Source organism: Dermacentor variabilis, chromosome 3 (genome assembly GCF_050947875.1).
Source record: "Dermacentor variabilis isolate Ectoservices chromosome 3, ASM5094787v1, whole genome shotgun sequence".
Classification (NCBI taxonomy): Eukaryota; Metazoa; Arthropoda; class Arachnida; order Ixodida; family Ixodidae; genus Dermacentor; species Dermacentor variabilis.
In genome coordinates, this window is record NC_134570.1 from 61,833,985 (window position 1) to 61,854,098 (window position 20,114).

General features: G+C 49.6%; 1 protein-coding gene across 4 annotated transcripts in view; it reads right to left on the reverse strand.

Annotated features, from left to right (window-relative positions):
- LOC142575742 (uncharacterized) overlaps positions 1-20,114 on the reverse strand; it is a 379,986-nt gene that overhangs the window by 175,593 nt on the left and 184,279 nt on the right. The gene's annotated exons all lie outside the window — the stretch shown is intronic.

Genomic DNA, 20,114 nt, shown 5'->3' on the forward strand with positions numbered 1-20,114 from the left:
TCGCTGGTCTCGTGCGATCCAGTTTGATTCTGCCGTTTTCTTTTTTTTTTGGAAATGAGCGAGGAGAGAGAGTGAGTGGAAGTGAGTTAGTGACGTAGTGAGTAAGTAAGTGAATCGGTAAGTCAATTAGTAAGCGAACAGAAGTATGGATGAATAGGGGAGGTAGCAAGTAAAACATTGAGGCAGTGAGTGAAGCGGTGAAAGAGCGGGTGAGAAGGTTGGTGAAGAAACGCGTGGCTGAGTGAGTTAGTCAGCAGCAACATAAGTTATTGAGTGAACAAGTAAAAACTAAGAGACTTAGTTAGGAAGAGAGTGAGTACGAGAACGAGTTGGTGAGTGAGAGTGTGTGGGAGAGAAAGCACGCGACGTGACAGCTTATGGAAATGGCTGACGTTACCTTCACTGACTCGTGGCGGAAGTGCTATCAAATAGCAAAATAATCAGCATAAGTTGGTAACCGGGCGGTTAGTGTTGACTCATCGATTAACTCCCTCAATCGCTCATGGCAAAAGTGTTATCACAAGGCAGAAGCTGTGCGCATTGCTGTTTGGCTGGCTGACGTTACTCTCCTGGCAGAACTCTTATCTCAAGGCAGGAGTTGGTATAACAATGCATTTGTTGTTGGTCAACTTATACTCACTCACTCATGGCGGACGTCTTATCTATAGGAAGAAGAGAGAGAGAGAACACACAATAAAGGCGAAAGGCAGGAATGTTCACCAGAATGGAAAATCCGGTGTACTACCAGATTTATCTCTTATCTACACTTCCCAGTATCTGTGCCGAGGTAACGAGATAAGACAATTGCCAGTGAGAGAGACAGAGAGACAGGGAGCACAGGCACACAATCACAGCCGTTCACTATCAGTGCCGTTCACTATCACCGCATACTATGACAGCACAGAATGACAGCTCGACGAGCACCGATTCAGGCTGCAGCCGCTTGTGTAGTAGGTACGTTGTCCTTAAAGAAACCGTAACACTGCCTTCGTCGTCTTGTGCTGAAATGAGTTGTGAGGTCGACATTCCCAAATGGTTTGCTCCGATAACGGTCTCTGATAAAAGTGTGCTAGCGCCGTCTCGAGGAAGAAGTTGTGCTCATTGGTCGGTGGGTAGTTGAGATTGGTTTACTCATGACGGCATCTCAAAGGAGCAGCTATACTCATTGGTTAGAGGGTCGATGATACTCACTCACTCGCTTGGAAGTCTTATCCCATGACACAAAAAGTCATACGCGCTGGGTATACATGGGTGGTTGATCGAATACTCACTCACTCGTTTATAGCGGAAGTCTTATCACACTGCCCCCCCCCCTCCCGAAGAAAAAAGAAAGGGGGGGGGGGCGTCATATGCGTATCTAGTGCTGCCGCGGCAACACGGATTGGGCGACGGCTCGCCAAAGGAAGGGCTTTTCCACCGGCGCGACCGAGAGAGGGGCCGCGGGCTCACGAGGAATGCCTTCCGCTCGCGCGCTTACAGCGCGGCTGCGCGCTAATGACCGCGTCGGTCGCGCGACGGCACGACAGGCGCCGGCGTGACGGACGACGCGGCATTCCGCTCTGGAATGCTGCGTCGCCCGGCGTTAGCGCGAGCGACGGGTGCGCCTGTTTGTCGCGCATCGCTGCCTCCTTGGCCCGGAGCCCCGGTAGCCGCGTGGCCTCGGATGGGTTGCGATCAGCGCGAGTACCGTCTTTATATATGGCATTGACAGCCGCCGGCTTTTTTTTTTTCCTAACGCGGTGCTATAATCGTATGGTGGCGGAGGCTTAAGTGCCTCTCTGTTCCGCTCTGCTGCAACTTAAAGGCGCGCTCAGGGAGCAATGCTAAATCAGTCGAGACTGATAAAGTATATCGATCCAAAGCTCTTATCGTCGGCTTTCCGGCGGAGAAGGGTTGCTTATTGGCGAAGCTAATTGGGGCCCTTCCTTGCCACAAATTTAAGCGCGCACAGGAGAGAGAGAGAGACACGTGAGAAGGAAAGAAAAGCACAGCGCCGTTTACGTGTTAAGTGTTTGCTTCGCTAGAGTCTTTCCGCGCTGCACCAATTAGTCGCTTACCGAATTTTCCGAGCCTACACAGTTGCACTCTATAACGTGCCTTAGTTTATATTTTTTTTTCTTCCTCAAACCACGCCGCCAATGACATCACTGCGACGTCGCTGAATTTCACTGCATCTTTTGTTGTTGTTTCATCTTCTGCTTTCATTGCTTCTTGGCTCCGTCTGGCTTGAAAAGATGCGAAAGTGTTGCCAAGTGTTACGTTGTGTTACGAATACAACGTAATAGATATTTTTTTGTTAAGCAATAGTTAGCACCCAGCACGTGGTGTCAAAATATGCGACGCCACGGGGAGCCGGCGCTGGGACTTTGAGAGATAACGGCACCGTCCGTGTTTTGTGCTTGCATGGAATGTACGGTTAATGAAAGCTTCCGTTCCTTACTAAGAATTGGTATTTCACAAGATAAGAATGCAACCTAGAAACGCATATTCACTTTATATTGCACCCTATGCAGTGAATAAAAACATCGCGTTGCACTTATCATGGGCACTGCTTCTTTCTTTGCTGTCTTCATAGCTGTAGACCTTGGAACTCACAAAAACATTAGCGCCAAATGGCCACTATCATCGCGATTTTTCCGTTCTAATGCATAGTAACAACAGTTAAGCCGAATATCGATGGATGTTGGCCGCGGTAAATCAATTCAGAGTCAACTGAGAATAAGAGGATTCCCTGCCTTGGGGGCACGGTAAATCCTCATTATAATATATTCGCTTTACTCGAACTATCGTTTGATTCGAAGTTTTTGCTATGTCCTAACTGCAGCCCGTGCATTTTATGCCGGATTATTCGAAGTCGAGTGATTCCAGACTCTCCGTAGCCCTAAGTGCAAAGTGGGAAATCCATCCGAAACAGCTCGGGGTAGCATATACATTACATGGGGTGACGCTCTTCTTTTATTTTTGTCAACATGTGCCGGGATTTTGTAGCGAATCCTTCCGCTATATTCTACGCCACCCTTATCATCCCCTTTCAAGGCCGACTCATCCAGGTGATAACGCGGGCGGAGCGACCCTCTGACGAAGCGCGAGAAGGCCTCATGACATCGGCATAGAATCGTCGCAAAATCCCGGCCTTGGGGACAGGGAAAAAGCGCTCAAAATTCACTTTGACACATGGTGGCAGGTCTTCGGGACTCTGGCTACGTCACTTGACTACAACCCGCTGACGAGGCTGTTGTTGTCGAGGCTGTCGTTGACAATGCGTCGTCAGAATCTCGCTCTTGGCACGCTCTATCGAACGCAGCTTTGCTTCTATGTGCTATGTGTATGCGAGCCTCTAGACAGTTGGGTAAAATTTCTCGCAGTGCCTGGCTCTATTAGAGCCTATCTACATTTAACGTAATAGCGTTTATAACGAACTCCCTCACCTGTTGCGATGATTTCTTCGTAGCGAGGGTTTCCTATATATTTCAGCGTGCATCTAATGACGGGGCTCCAGCATTCATCGTACTCCCTAGGCACCACCGTACTGAACGACCTTAGAAAGCTTTGAACATCTCATCACTTTCCCTCCACCCTCGGTAATTGTCTACTTCTTTAACAATGCTGCCAGTCTTATACCAGATGATAGGAGGCCGGAAGCTTATACTCAATGTGGCAACTCTCGAAAAGTCGCAAGGAAGGGAAAAGAAGGCGACCGCAGCCAACGTTCCCATGCAACACACTCACGCAGGCACATGCACACACATACAGACACGCGCACGCGCAAGCATATTTACTCCCTCACCTAAATAAAACCACACGATAGACGCGATTGATAGTTATTGCGAACCACTCGCGCGAGACGGCCTCGTTTATTGGAACCCGAGTTGGATTCCCGGAACATTTCGTTCGTAAAAGCTGTTTATCATTATCCGACCACCTTCCCTAATATATTCGCCATAGCTGTTCAAGGGCCCCTGGTCTTACTCCCTGCCCATAGCGGGGGCACTTCTTTGCGAGTACAGCCCCAGGATCTTAAAGCACACGAAACTCAAACGTTATGTTGCGTTTTGTTAGTAAATTAATCCTCTGCGATGACAAATTTACCACGACCACCATGACAGCAAGATTTGTAGGCCAGTTGAAAGGCGAAGGGCAAAAAACAAAAAAGAAAAAAAGCAAAGGCCGGGAGAAAGCCGCCTTAAGATTCCCGCACCAACTCGCGGTGACGTCGTCAATTTTAAAACGGTTTACTCCAGTTTAGTTAATTGTTTATCGGCTAAGAACCAAAATAAAAGTATTACGTGCATCGTAGTCGCGGCTATAGTTGAGCCAACTTGTCCAGCGCCAAAACAGCCCGGAAATGAAAGAATACGTTGAAATCCGTGACGTGACGTCGAAGCTCCGGCGCTTCAAATTTCCGCGCAAGGCTCCAAAGAACACGAAAGTTAGCCTCCATTGCCTCCTTTGACGACAAAAAAGCTTTATTTCCTTCAAACGAACGAAAACAGAGTTTGGAAAGAACACTTCACCAAGCCTAATCTGATTTAGCTTAACGAGACAGCGCCCGAGAGCGCGGAACACGCATTCACGAAGGAGTTCGTGCACTAATTAAATTATTGATTAAATTACGAGCTTCGACGTACCGGTATGACTGCACGGAGGATTACGAGACACGCCGCGTAGCGGGAGGCCTGCTCGGGAATAATTTCGATCGCCTGGGATTATTTGACGTGCACCTACAGATCTATAAGCACACGACCGTTCTCGCATTGCGCCCCACATCGCATAACGTCCGTTGCGGCGGGGATTATAGAACCCACCACCTCGTGAGCCGCAGCAGCGGCAGCGGCAGCAGCAGCAGACAGGCTTAGCCGCCAACTGCGTTTTCATGAACCCGACAAAGTCGGATGGCGTCGGCTTGGGACCCGAGTAAATAACCGGCCGTCGATTTTTGCGAAGAACCAAGAAAGTTTGACCGGGTCGGTTTCGGGTTAACGTAAAAAGAAAACCGGTCGTCATGTTCATGTAAAAAAAAAGAGTCGAGGCAAGTTCTGTTAACCCACTTGGCAAGGGCTGGGTTTATCATGCTCGGCGAGATGCACATAAGCGCGGTCGGGTTGGGCTATAAGTGAGCTCGACTTCTGACTCGACCGGCTCGCGTCACATTCACGTAAAGAAAGCTACACCACGCCACTGCCGCCGGCAGTCCGTACGCTAATACGATTCGTGTATAACCAAATACAAACGCAAACAGCCGAAAACAAACAGTTCCTCCCAACGATATTTCTTTCTTTTTTTGCGAATTCATTTCGCAATTTCAAGCAGGTGGAAGAAACAATACACCCCCGCCCGCGTCGTCGGTCTGCTACCCGAGTTCGCCACTGGATAGAATCGCACGCGCAACGTAAACAAAGGAAAATCAGTTCGAGGTTCGTTATTGCAAACGACGGGTCCGCGAGACGTCGTCTCTCTCGGAAATTTTCAATTACGCTCCGTATTGCTCGGCGCGGCGACCGTGCGGTGTGTGGCTGCGCGAAGTTTCTAGCGGAACGAGTTCGCGGGCGCGTGCCGCATGGCACGCCCCCGCACGTCCTGCGAGTGCGCGCGTAATGACGTTCGCTTCTGGGGGGCGCGTCCTTGACATTCAACCCGGCGACGGCGTTGCGAGAACTCGCCCCCGCCCCCTCCCTTCCCATTGGAATGAAACGATGAGGCAGGGGCGCCATGCTGCTGCGCCTGCACTCGACGGCAATATGAAAGTTTCGTTAAAAACTCCCACGCAGGGAAACATTCGAAGAAGCTGCCTTCGGAATAACAAAGGCGTGTTTGCTTGAGAAATGCGAGCTCCGATTCGTTACCGGGCGGTGACCATTTTCTTTCCGTCCTTTCCATTCGGTCAATTTACCTGAATTTCTTCTATTTAAGTCATTCTTTGTTCCACTTTTTCTTTCTTTCTTCTTGGTGTTGTTATTGCTGATGATGCTGTTCTCCCTCTCGTCTTCTTGTTACTATTATTTTGTTCTTTTTCTCAATCTTGTTCTTCTCGTTTCCATTCTCTCTCTTCTTTCTTGTTGATGTTCTTGCTGCTCTTGCTGCTACTCTCATCTTCCATTTATCCTCGTTCTTTCCGTAGTTGTTTTTCTTCTAACAAACATGGCGAACACTGTTGGAATTTTTCTTTCTGGTCCGTAGTCTATCTCAGCGATCCGCTTGTTTGCTATTCTTAGTTCAGCAAGTGAGACTCAATTCGATCTTGGCCCTCTGCGCAACAACCACACTCTCTGTTCGTCCAAATCTCAAAACTCCGCTATGTTACAGCATTTCGCAATGTTTACGATCACTTCCATGGCAAGCAATAAGGACATTTCTAACTGTCATGACCTCATATAGGAGTCTGCAAAAGAGAGAAAGAAGAAGATGATGATGACGATGGTGATGATGTTGACGATGAGAAGAACGGCGGTGGAGTGAGCTTCCCTCTCCCCTTTCCTGCGCCATCGTATGCTCCGGCATATATAGCAGGGAATTTTGAACGACAAACTATAGTTTCAGAGAGCACCTATCACTACTTACCTTAAACATTTGTGTACTGTCGACGTGGTATGGAACGCGTCTTCATACTTTCATGTAATTTCTTTCACACTTTGTGCCGTCTGGCAAACGATGTGAAAGAAAAATTGCGTAACCGACTTCTGAAGCTTAATTTATGCTTTGCAAGTAAGAACTATCGAAATCATTGCCTAGCCCACCACGATGGCTCATTCTCTATTGCAAGCTATGTACATTGAACCCAATAATTACGCCACTCTATGTCGCTATTTCCGGCGTAAATATGGGGGCGACCAAATCGACGAGATTGAGCGCTGTGTCCGGCCTATTCGGTTGTCTCGTCCTTTGCACTGGAAAATAGCACTGCGTCAAGGTTCGTCAAGTTGCTGCAGCAAAACTGTTATTGAGACTGCACTGCGGCGGACCATGCATGTCCCCTTCTATTGGCCGACGAAAATTATCTGAAAGAAACGTTGAAGGCAGCAGAATGAAATTTGCAGAATGTGCTGGACTCGTCGAAGGCAATAGTTAGGATTGTGCTGGGTAATGAAGCGTTATACAGCGTTGCCAGCTGTAGAGTGGGGACTGTGAAGCAGAAAGCTAGCAACGTCTGTCCCTTCTCACGTTTCCGACGTTGGATATTGCTTCTGGCTACTTTAATGAGGTTGCCTCTGTGAGCAGTGTCAAAGACGGAAGAAACGGAGCGAATTCGAGGAAGACCAACTTGGCCTTGACACACACCCCCGGCCATTTATATGTCGTATGAAACAGAAGTATCTTAAATCATCGATTTTCGGTCGGACTCACAAAGAGGCGCGCGGCAGTGTTACAACCTGTCCCGTTTAGACCGTGCCACGACAACACCTGACAAGATTCGAAGAACGCTTCGTCCTTCGAAGCTGGGAGGTGGCGGGTTCAAACACCTTGTGGTGTATATTGTGAACCGACTACCGCTGAAACCGTGATTACGTGCAGCTGTACTTCACGTCTATGTGCGGAGTGCATGCTTAGACGCACGGTGAACTAGGTGTAGAAGTTATGAGCCACGACAACAGGGACTGCAAGGAACGGCATGAACGGCGCGTTATATACCGTGTTCGTGTAGTATCATATAGAAGCAGGCGCGCATGCAGTCGGTGCCGAGGCGCACACAGAGAGGAAAACGGACGTGCCCTTGACTCATCGCGTTTGGCAATGGCCGCAGACGGACGTGATGACGAGAAGGAACAGCTTCATTTACACTATGTGAACTCGACGAAAACGGGCCGATCCGTAGGTCGAGCTGACCCAGCCCTGCGCGATCGCATCTTACCAGAGAAATTGGTCGATCCAACCCACCCCTCGCTGGCGGGTTGACTGAACTCGCCTCGACACTGGCTCGCCCCGACCCACTAGCGCTTGCATGAACTCGACAAGCCGCCTTGACCCTATTTCATCGGGTTCATGTACGCGGAGCTTTCGCGTCCTCTTGCGTGCGCGCTGGGCTCACTCTCTCCATTTCCCTTTCCCTAGTTTCCACTGTAGGTCAGCAAACTGAATGTTGAGTGGTTTTCGAGCGGGTGGGGGTGAGGAGGGAGGAGAAGCGATAGCTTCCGGAAGCCCTATTGGGGGCACGGCTCCTGGGGGCTTCGTCTCGTCTAGTCCACCTCCCTGTCTTTCCTGAGACGCTCAGCAGTTCTCCCTAAAGGGTTGCAGAAGATAGTGCCTCTTCTTCTCTACAATAATTCTCTCTCTCTCACCCTCCCCTGCCTTTGCTTTCTATGTCGCTTTTTCCATTATGCGATCACTCAGCCACAGGTTACAACAGCTGCAGAGGGAATTCTCGCTATCTCTCTCCATTGGATATTTCTCAATCCTCTCTCACATGTTCCCTTTCCGAATTTCCTTCCCTGCGTCTGTACATTTAGCATTCGCGCTCCTCCCAACTTGCTGACAACCCAGGCCAGGGCATCTATTCAGGAGCGACCCTATCAGATCTTTTTTTTTCCTTCCTAAGAAACGTCTCTATCTCCTTCTTCCTCCTCTTCCTCCTCATCCTCCTCCATCTACATTACGCATTGTCTCCCCCGACTCCGCGTTCTCTCTGCACCACTTTAACGTGGCAGGAACCGCGACAACTCCAGCCGCGAAGCGCCGTTCCCCTTTCCTCGCGGCTCCGCTTCTGTGTAGCTAGTGGCGTTCCTTCATCGCTAAACAAATGGCCCGCACTCCCATTTTTCAGTTACCGCCGCCGCCAGCGCCCTGGCGCTCTTCGAGCTGGCATGAGCAGCATACGCGCCGCGCCCTCTGCTATTCCTTTTTTTTTTTTCTTTACGTTTCTCGTTTCTCGTTCATTATGTCGCCCTCGGCTCCACAATCTGAAAAACGCAAACACAGCAGCCGCAGCCGCCGGCGCTCCGGTCTTTGACGCGTCACGCCCACGCGCAAAGGGCTTCCGCGCGTGAAAGAAAGAAAAAAATGAAAGGGCGTACCGAAAGCGGGAACAATGAGAAGCGACGGAAAAGAAAGGGCGTCCAATAAAACCTCCAATTTCGCTGGAAGAGAGAAAGAGTGTGTGTGGCGAATTTTGAAACCGAAAAGAAGGAATTACATAAACAAGGAAAGATATTCGCATTAATCAACAGCGAAATGTTGCCGCAACGGCAGGAAGGGAGTGACAGGGGGCGACGGGAGGTGTTTTGTCTGATATATCGAGTGTCGATGCGGTTGACGCAGGAGGTGACACCCTATAGATGGGCTTCCCAAGGGCGCTTCCGTTTGTTCTCCACTCCCCCTTTCCCGGATAGCGTCACTTCCGGTTTGCGGCGCCAGAATGAACCTGCGAGCGCTTGTCCGCTAGTGACAAGAAAGGAAAGGGGGAAGAAAGGTAGTGGGGCAAGTGTCAAGCTGGGATCGAACGCGAGATCAGGGAGAGAAGTCTTCTCACACCTCCTTTCAACATTATAACAAGGCTCTCCCGTTGCATTTCATTTTTTTTCTTCTTCTTTTTGCTCGCGCTCGCTGACAAAAGCGTGATGTCCCAGCAAAATGTATATGTACTTGTCCTCTCCAACTGCGTCATTTGTCCATGTGGTGTTTCGCATGCCAAAACCACGATCAGATTATGGTGCACCCGTAGTGGTGGGTAACTCTCGATCGATTACGGCCACCTGTGGTTCTTTAACGTTCACCTAAATCTAAGCACACGAGCGTTATTGCATATTACCCACCCAGCCCCCCTCTAAGTGCGGACTCGAGCCCGCGTCCTTGTGCTTGGCAGCAAAACGCCATAGCCACTACTGTACGTGCGTGCGCGCGCGCGTGTGTATGTGTGCAAGTGTGTGTGCATATGTGCGTGTATATGTGTGCCACTAAGTCCATGCAACGCTTGTAATATGCAAGAATACATGAAAAACATGATGGAGAACCGGGAGTGATCTTTGCTAGTGCGGATAGTCTATCTGCCTTCCCACATTTATATCTCTCTCCCTCCCTCTATATCTTTTTTTGCTACAAGGGAGCTTCGTGAGGGGTATGCGTAACGTAAAACAACACCTCGGCCCTAGCGCAGTACGTGTATTCCTAACACAACACAGTAAACAACACAACGTACAAAAATATAGCTCTGCGCTGGCACCGGAAGTGGATGCCCAAGGTGACATCGTACGCAGTAAAGGCAGTGAGATGTTTAGGTCGGAATTTCCGTAGCCGCACGAGGCTCGTATGATCCGGATAATCCAAAGATAATAATGACACATTTGGCAAAGTATGTAATGTCATTACTGATCAAAGCGCTGCATGATTCTTACTGCCCACTAAACGGACGACAACACTGCCCGTCCATCTTCTGTTACTCTTCCGCAATAATGAGCTTCCGCAATAAGCTATTCTAAAGTGACAATCGAGAAACGCAAAAAAAAAAGAAAGTGAGAAGCAAGAAGGCCCGCAGCATTCGTAAGGTTAAAGTGCAGCCAACTGGCCCGTGCAAATGCAAGTAAGGAATACATGCAGCAGCGATAAGAGAGATAAAAGCGGCATGCATAAAGAGCGCGTAAAACTCGAGATGCTCCAACATGCGCGGAAGCTGCAGCTTCGTTTCCTCGTCGCCGGCGTTGCCTACCTTCTCCCGGGAGAACCTGTCTCCGGTCGCACAGCGCAGCCTGACTGTGGAACTCAGGTGAACCGGAAAATGACCCCGGGCTGCACCCTTCTTCCGGTTCCAGTACGCTGCTCACAGAGTCTCCCGTCTGTGACGCGCTCCGTTCATCCCACCCTTGCCTCCTTGCTCCGACAGACAGAGCCGTGAGAGATGCGTCGCCCGCTATATAACGTAATCCCCCCGATCTCAATGCGGATCGCCGTTGGAACGTGCGTGCCATTCCACCCTCAGATCCCCCACAACCACCTTCACCTGGAACCTTCGACGTCGATGCTACAAGGCAGGCGTGGTATATATGGCTTGGTCGCTGTCTCTGGAGCATGCCACACGCGCGCGCACACACTCACACACACACACACACACACACACACACACACACACACACACACACACACACACACACACACACACACACACACACACACACACACACACACACACACACACACACACACACACACACACACACACACACACACACACACACACACACTGTCCACTTACCTGTGCAGCCGATACCGTTATATGTATTATTCTTTCCTGTCCTTGCTTTCCCTGTCTTGGCACGACATTGTTTTCTCCCTGGCTCCAGCGAAAATCCGCCCCGTGTGCGCAGTCATGAAAACAACATCGCCCAAATCCGCGAGGTGGCTGGCGACCCTTCGTCAGATTCTGTGCCTACCTTATGTTCAGGAAAGCAGGTATAGAAAGGACAGAAAGCTTGGCTTACTAAAGGTATTGTGCCCTTGATAAAGTCCATTTGTTGCGATGCGAATATTTAGGTATCGTTTCTTCTAGCACTGGGCAAGCAAGACCGACAACTTGGACATCTATAACGGTAGTGAAGATGATAGTGCTTAAAAGTGCTTTCTTTTCTTTTTTTCCTTTTTCCGGTCTAACTCAGTCGGCGATTACGGGCGACAGCGTTCGTGGCGGGTAAACCTCAACTGAGAACAAGGAACGATAACTGTTTACTAGCGCAATTCACGTAGTATTTCTAAGTTCTAATATAATTCATTGCGCGAACGTGAATTGTTCAACAACGGTCAAAAAAAAAAAAAATTAGCCCGATCAGAGATAGTAACTAATCTATCAGGTATATCTAGTTCTGCAGCTGTGTATAAAAGTCAAAACAGGCGAATTCGCGTGGAACGACGTGCTCGCCTCACGAAGAAAAAACAAAACAAAAAAGCAAATTGCAGGAGTTGTCCTATACAGCCAGGAAGTTCATAGAGGATTTATGTTTCCTTTTTTTCCTTTTGCTGTTTTCGCATGCGCCCGTGTGCATCCGCTCAGAGACTCGTAAAAACAGACCTCTCTCTCTCTCTCTCTCTCTCTCTCTTTCGTTGTCTCTCTGTCGTGCAACTTTAAGGACAACGACAAGACAGCGCGCTCCAATCGTAGCGTCGCACGCGAACGTCGGCCGGGTGCGCTTATTTGTGTGCGCGCAGGTGCCCGCTTTCCCAAGGCACGTCTTATTATTCGGCATGCCCGGGCGGTGAAGGCAGTGCATACCTTCGCGGTGCAAAGAAGCGAAGTGAGCTTGCAAATCGTGGGCAAGGGATTTATACGTAAAGAAAAAAAGAAAAGCTCGCTCTGCGGACTTTTGTGCGTGATCGAGCGCTCGAAAAAGCAGCGCGTTTAGGACAGCAAAAGTTAGAAGTACAAAATTTATTTTAAAAGCGACGCTTTTCTTTGTGAACACCTCGCCGGGTTTCGCGACCGCGCGGGAGCTACGGCCTGTCCGTTCCCTTGCCGAATGAATAGGCCAGTCAAACACAGCGGAGCGTGCGCGTAGCTGGGTTCCTTGCAGCACCACCAGGTGGCGCTCGCCTCCGCACATCCGCTGCAGCCGTGGCAGCCATGCGGGGAAGAAAAGAAAAGAACCAGAAAGGTCGCCTTCGCGCATCTTCGGCTGCACGGTAATGAGGGAGTAAACTCTTCTTCGTGGATAGAATGGATTCGAATTACTCTACGGATACGCACGCGCATGCTGCCTCTGAAACGATGATGCGTTCAAGGCATCCGTCTTACTCGCTAGTAGTCAGCGATTCCGCTTAACAAAAGGCTTTGGTTTAAAACGCGTGTGCCCGTGCATGTATGTGCGTACGTGCACGTGTGCCTGCGTGTGTGTGTGTTTGCAACTCTTTATGCACTCACACAAAGCTTCGCTGTATATAGATTCCAACACGTTGGACCTGCTGCGTTTTTTTTTCCGCCTATATGTAAACCTCGGCGAAGGTTTGTACGTGGGCGAGGCGAGGGAGCTATCTGCGTGTAAGACGACAGGAGACTCGGCTTCTTCGATATATACCTCGTGGGGATTGTCCTTAGTCAGACTGGAAGAGAAAATCTGAAGTAAATAATGTGGGGGAACTGGGGAGGGGGGAGGGGGAGCCAAGCAGAGAGCTACACTGACACGCGCACAACGGGTTGTGCCGCAACGAAGAAGATAAACGGGAAGAAAATGAACGGTCCTCAAGACTTCCCTGGACACACACACACACACACACACACACACACACACACACACACACACACACACACACACACACACACACACACACACACACACACACACACACACACACACACACACACACACACACACACACACACACACACACACACACACACACACACACACACACACACAAAAGTCGTAATGCTACTTCCGCTGCTTCGACCGATGCGCTTTTTGCGTTCTTGCGCAGCTGAGTCTCTTTCTTGCCTCGAAGGCGGTCGGGAGGCGACCGACACGTAATGACGTTCGGGATATAAGCGATCAGCGTGAATTTGTTCGCACCGTTAGAAGACATCCAATCGCCACCTTTCTTTTTTGTTGAACTAAGCTCCGTACGTAGTACTGTATTTCTATGGATGGATGGGACATCTTATCCAACATAGGAGCTCTTAGTTTCTTTTCCGACATTTATTTCTTCAGTGGCAGTAGTAGTAGTAGTAGTAGTAGTAGTAGTAGTAGTAGTAGTAGTAGTAGTAGTAGTAGTAGTAGTTAAAATAAACGGGGAAGGGAGGAAATTTAACCAAGCAGTAGTAATAGATGCTACTACTACTACCGCTGGCAACAGACAAAGAAACATCGGTCACGGTAGTAGCAGTTGTGGTAGTGGTTAGTAAGTAGTAAAGCAGTAGCAGTAGTTTAGTAGTAGAATTAGCATACCGACAGAAATAGAAGGGGTCGCAGCGTACTTGAAGAGATGGCTACAGGGCACTCAGTGAACCAAACAAAATATGTGTGATTTAAAGAAGTACTTTATAATGTATACTATTTAAAGAGTGCCTGTGACAGCGCTCGCCAACCCTGACCGGCGTCTTCTTCGCCAGTGTTTAAGGCAAGCAATTAGCAGCTACTCAGCGCAGAAGAATTGCGCAACCGTCTGGCTAATATGGCTCCAGCGCCGACTCAATCTGACGGTTCTCACTAATAAGGCGAGACGATAGCACCGCCCGCGGGCTCTAAGGGAGCCAGAGTGGGGCACCGCGAACGTCCGGCGGTATAAGCGTGTGCTGCGTGACAGCGCTGGCACGGCCTCCCGCAGTGAAGTGGTTCGAGCCTTACGCTTTAAGGCACTACAGGAGTGTCAAAGTGGGAAAAAAAGTGTGTGCGTGAGCTGCGGGAAGCCTGTCACGTGTTAAAGGTGTATATATATATATATATATATATATATATATACACACACCACGTGAAATGCGGTGAACGCGGTTTCAATCACAGACCCGGGAACTCAAAGACATGTGACGGTGTGACGTACTGCTGACGTATTTCTCTCGCATTTACCGTGGCTACATCGTCATTAAGTTTTTTTTGCTCATTTTTGACAAGCCGATCAGGCCTGAATATTAGTGATGCAAAACTATGCAACCATCTATTGAACAGTCAACATTGAATTACCTACGGTTAACAAAGCTATCGATGCTGTTAGGAATAATACAAGATCAGGCAACGTGCAGCACGTAAGTACTCCAACGGCGCTATAACGTTAGGCTATTCCAATATATTTCTGTTGCATAACCACCGCTAGCCCTCCGCGATTGAGGAAAGCTTGTCAAGCCCCGGACATCTTTCCTGTCTGTCGCGCGACGCCCCGAAAATCATGTAAACTATCTACCTCGAAATGACGTGTAGACACTGGCTATGCATGATAAGTCAAAAAAAAAAAAGAAGTAAATTTTCGGAATTACGACATCGTCGCCATTAGCCCTCCGCTATTAGTCAACATGTTTCAGATCGCCCCCACTTCGCCCAGTCTGCAATGCAACGTCACGATACCACCAAAAATTAACACGTCAGTTACGTGTGCGCACTAAACATATGCACTATTATGCAGAATAAAACTGGCTTTTTGTTTTTTTTTGCTTCAACAGTCGAAGGCTGCCCCGTTCCAAGAGGAACAGAAAATGACTGCTGCCCCCCCCCCCCCGCCCCCCGATTATCTGGTTTCTCGGTGCCACCAGCGAGAAGGGATTTTCTTTGAGTATAATAGCAATGAAGTTCAAAACGAAGCACCAAGCGCCAACTAGGGCTTTTCCGAGTGCGATGCTACACACTTATTTTAGCCTGCGCCCGCGGGCAAAGAAGTTACGTAACACGTAGTTTTCTCACCTCGTTCTGCGCTTTCGTGGTTTCCCGCAAATTCTCGCAATACTTATCGATCGGAAGCACATCTCGGTAGCCGAGAACACAATGATATTTATTTCGATACCTGTTGTCGCAGTGAATCAGCCCAGTGGCCGGAGGGAATCACTAGAGCCGCGGGCTTTTTTTTTTTTTTCCTTTATGGGGAAATATGATGAGGTTAGGTGGGGTTGCCACCAGCCTTACGCCTTCATAAATTCGTAACCCACATTGATTGTAGATCCTCCTATGACCCGCCATGACAGATAAATACGCTCAGACGTTGATCAGCGTGCTAAGCGCGTAGCGCGCAGGTTGATCCTCGGTTCTCGGATGAGTAGCCCCATCGTGATGGGTTCGCTCGCTCGAATAATCACGCCCGGCTGCGGCAATAAACTAATCACTGCCTCGGGCTCAGCGCTGCGGGCCGCCTTCGAGCACCCGCATTAGGGGGTAAATCGCATCCGCCCGCCTTCTCTGGGGATGCCTAGGATGCACCGCTCGTTGCCGCCGCTTTGCACTTCAATCACCGTCGGGAGCAGAGAGAGACGGCAATTTGCTTTTAGGTTGTTGACCGCTGGGCTAAGTACCGATTTAGTGTGTGCGTGCGTGCGTGCGTGCGTGTGTGTGCCTGTGTACCTTCAAAGTCGTACAGGGCAATTGTAGAACTGTATTAAGCGAAGAAGCACATCTAATGGTGATTACCTTTTTGTGTGTGCGCGCAGAATACTGCACTTGTCGGAGGTGCTGTGTTTCCTGACTAATGTATTGTAGCTTGTTTCCCACTGTGTAAAATATTCATTGTCATTTTTGAAGCCACACGAACGAAAAAAAAAAAAGAATGCTCGTATTTCGCAGGCACTCTTCAGTCTCGCGATTGTCTGCAGCATTGTGAACAGAGATGAATGGGTTTGAGTGGTGTGGCCCAGTCTGGGCAAAATGTCGCCTACTGCACGTCTCACGTAAAGAAATAAAAAAAAAGCAATCTGGCTTCAATGACCGCCGCCTGAGCCAGCTTAAGATACACAGCGTACTTAACTGTGCACTTAATCGCAGTCAGCTTAAGTTCGCAGTAAAGCTTAGTTCTTGTCTTACCAATCGAGGACGACAGAAGACTAGGTGGAGCGATGAAATTAGGAAATTCGCGGGCGCTAGTTGGAATCGGTTGGCGCAGGGCAGGGGTAATTGGAGATGGCAGGGAGAGGCCTTCGTCCTGCAGCGGACATAAAACAGCATGCTGCTGCTGCTGATGATGATCTTGTCTTACCATATAGGACTTTTTTTATGATCTGCCGGCGTGCTGTGAAGTGACCAGTCGAACATGTCACGACGCAGACGCTTCGCGCCACTTGCATGGGGAGGGCCGTCAGAAATTCGATGCACGAACCACGGGACAACAACTCTCCGACTGTGGACACCAGGAAGCCCTCACTTACTACGTGATAACTCCCCTCAGAAGGCCCTTGGCTCTCACTTCGCATTGCGCATATAGGGTGCCTACGAGGTAGTGTAGCAGATAGTGCATGTTCTGTTGGCACTTAGATCGTGCATACCTATGTATGTACACCATGTTTTCTTGGCCCCTATCTGGTAACTTGACCGTAGTATCTGGCAGGCGTCGGAGAAGCCGGCTCCCGCAAAAGTTGTCATTAACTTCCCGTTTTCTCGGCGTGAGAGTGGCGAAATTTGGCCTACACCCGCGAGCAGCTGACTTGTGTGTAGGTCATCGTCACACGGTACAGTTATCCCCAAGGGGTTTCCGCCACATGGCGGACCTGTCGTCGTAGCGCCCTTCGTCCTTCTAGGACGGTATACGAAGAAACACAAAGGGTAGCCTCATCGTGTATGGTGCTCCGTGTGACCCCGTACGGATTCCCTTCGTCATACTACGCACTATAAGCGGGGTCCACGACGTCACTACACTTTCAATAATCCGGCGTAAAGAGCACGGGATATGTATACCGTCAGGACCGCGAAAAAAAATAAACAGGAAAAGCTCCCAACAAAGTAACGTTTCGAACAAAGCTGCTGCGCCGCAACGAGAGCGTGCCTTGAACATCCGACCACAGACGGCTCTGTGGTTGGACAGACCACAACCTGTGAAAAGCGGCCTGTGAAAAACAATTAGCCCCCCCCCCCTACCCCCCTTTTTTTTCGTTTGTTGTTCATTGTTTTGCTTTACCTACAGGATTCTGCGGAACTGGCATAGCGTGGGCTCCTTCCCCAAGACAGTTCAGCCTCCTGAAGAAAGCAGAGTGTCGGGTCGGGGGATGCCTGCGTCCATTTGGATGACCGGTGGGTAACCGGTGGCAGCGTGGTTCTTAACCATCAGCATTTCGCAGCCGATGCGGACGCTCAGCCACGAGGCTGTGGTGCTCGCAGGTGGCATCGTCGGGTCCTTGTCCAGTTCGCGCTGTTAAAAATTCACCGTGTGAATACAAACCACTAGGCAGCCGTTTCTCTTCTTCGTAAGCTTCGCATTTAACGCACTCGCGTTTCCAGAAAAGGTTGTTGCCAAACCACCCTACTGTACCCTCCGTTTCAGCAAACTCCTCGCCGCAGCTCTCGAATGAATTCCTTTACGACAGCCTACTCCTTTGAATATCAGTCGGCTTTACCCACGCCAACGGCAAGGCAATGCGCAACACCACAAAACTGCACAGCACACATGCTGTACGGGAATTCTCCATTTTTTCTCCAGAATCGACAACGCATGCAGATACTGCAATTGGGTGAAAGTTCCCCAAAGAACCGTGGTGACACGGCCGCCCCCACTTTAGTTAAATCCATTGTCAGTATAATAATACCCGTTTCTGTATTCTACTGAATCTCGAGTGAAGAAGATAGCTCCGTCAACCATCGGGGGAGTGGTGAGAGAAGCCAAACTCCTGCCCATCACCCTCCTACCATTTCGGTACTACACCATGATACCCCTCTAACCATTCCCCTCTGGCATTACACGAGCAGTCTACAGCGGATGTATCCGTTAAAACAACAACAAAAAAGGGAAAAAAAGAAAGCTCATTAAACACTTGAAAGTAACAGCACTAAAAACAGGAGAAAGACGAGAGTAGGCAATGTATTTGTCTTATCTTGAGCACTGTTATACCAACCAGTTCCCATACCCAGCCCCCTTCAACCAGACCCCTTCAACACGCTACTGCAGTTCACTGAACCTTCATTCGCTAAGGAACAAATAGGTTTCTCGGCTGCCAAATAATTAACTAGCTCATCCTAGTGAGCAGCGCATACCTCTCTCTCTACCAACCTGCTCCTCTTTGTTACTTACTCTCAAAACGGAAGAGAGAGAGACAGAGAGAAAGCCCAGGGTAAAAGAAAGGAACGGCGAAACAACGGCGCGGAAACGTCTCCTCGTCACCAGCTCGCGGTTAAGCGCTGTTCAAAGCGACGCTCAGGGCGGCGGCGTATAACCAGGTCAAACTCACCCCGAACAGCACCGCCGCCACTGCCTCTGAAAGTGCAGAGGAGGAGCAGGATACTCAGCGCGAGGTTACACGTATTTCGCTTCGAACCGAGCTACGGCTCCGCCTATGGGTAAGATAGTTCAGACAACCGCGTCCAGACACGACGCACCCGCGCCACCGAGGCGCACGATCGCGATGCTCGCGGGGGGGGGGGGGGGGGGGGGCAGTGACTGCTTCCCGAGCGCACTATAGTATACGGGGTGATCGCGCACACTCATTAATACCGAGTCGGAGGCGCGAGTGAAGAGATTTTGACAGGCACGCGCGCGCTGGAGCGCGCAAGCACCGTGCCGTACTTATTCAAACCTAGGCCGACCGATTTCTTTTTTTCCTGCTTTACTTCGTTTTTAAACGTTAGTTGCGAAACTATATATCCTAGGTCGGCTCAGGTTCGATAATTCCGTTAGGAGCCGTCCGAAATGGAGAAAAACGCGCCCGCCCCAAAATACGATCTTGTTGTCATTACTTTCTGCTGCCACAGCCTGTACGGGTGCCGCTGCTTACTGTAACGGCACCCCGTTTTGACCGTATTCAATGCGTGTAGTGTGGGATCAGTCAACTTCCCCTTACTGATTAAATTAATTAATTAATTAATTGTTTAATTAGTTAGTATTACTCAAAAAGAGTTGGCTCTGCTGCCTCTTCTAGCTTGCGGAAAGATGGGTAGGGGTATGTAAATGTAATTTGCTTGTTGCGGCTGTCGTTTTACTATTACCTTGGTCGGCTTGCATTCGCAGAAAGACTTTCTTTCTTTTTTTTTACTTATCATCCAAGTTTCGGGAGGTCGGCTCAGAATTCAACCTGACCTACATTCGAGTAAACACGGTAATGACTGCGTGCGAACATATACGTACGCAGAGCGACAGGCAGACCCACACAGGCGCTATACAGCTATGCCCCCCAGCTTGGCGTGCAAGTTTCTGATGGCTTCGAGCCCTGCGCACATTTTCGCCTCGACTCCGCTCGAATTAATTAATCATCTCGGCTGCGCCCCCCCGGTGGCTGCTGTGTCGCCTTCAGTGCGTAACGTTTATCGCGAGAGCAAGGAAAGATAGAGAGAGAGAGAGAGAGAGAGAGAGAGAGAGAGAGAGAGAGAATGTCTGGGCTCGCGTAGCGCAAAAAACTGACTTGACGCAACCCGTTTCGCTCGGTTATTGAAGCGCGGATCTTCTTCGGGAAAACGAAGCACCGGCAGAGAGACAAAATCCACGAACTTCAAACACTTCGAAAGAACGAGGGCAGAGGCGCATATAAAAGGAATGGCTGCTGACAGTTGTTCTTTGTAGCTGGGACGCAAGCACGACGTGTAAAACGAGGCCAT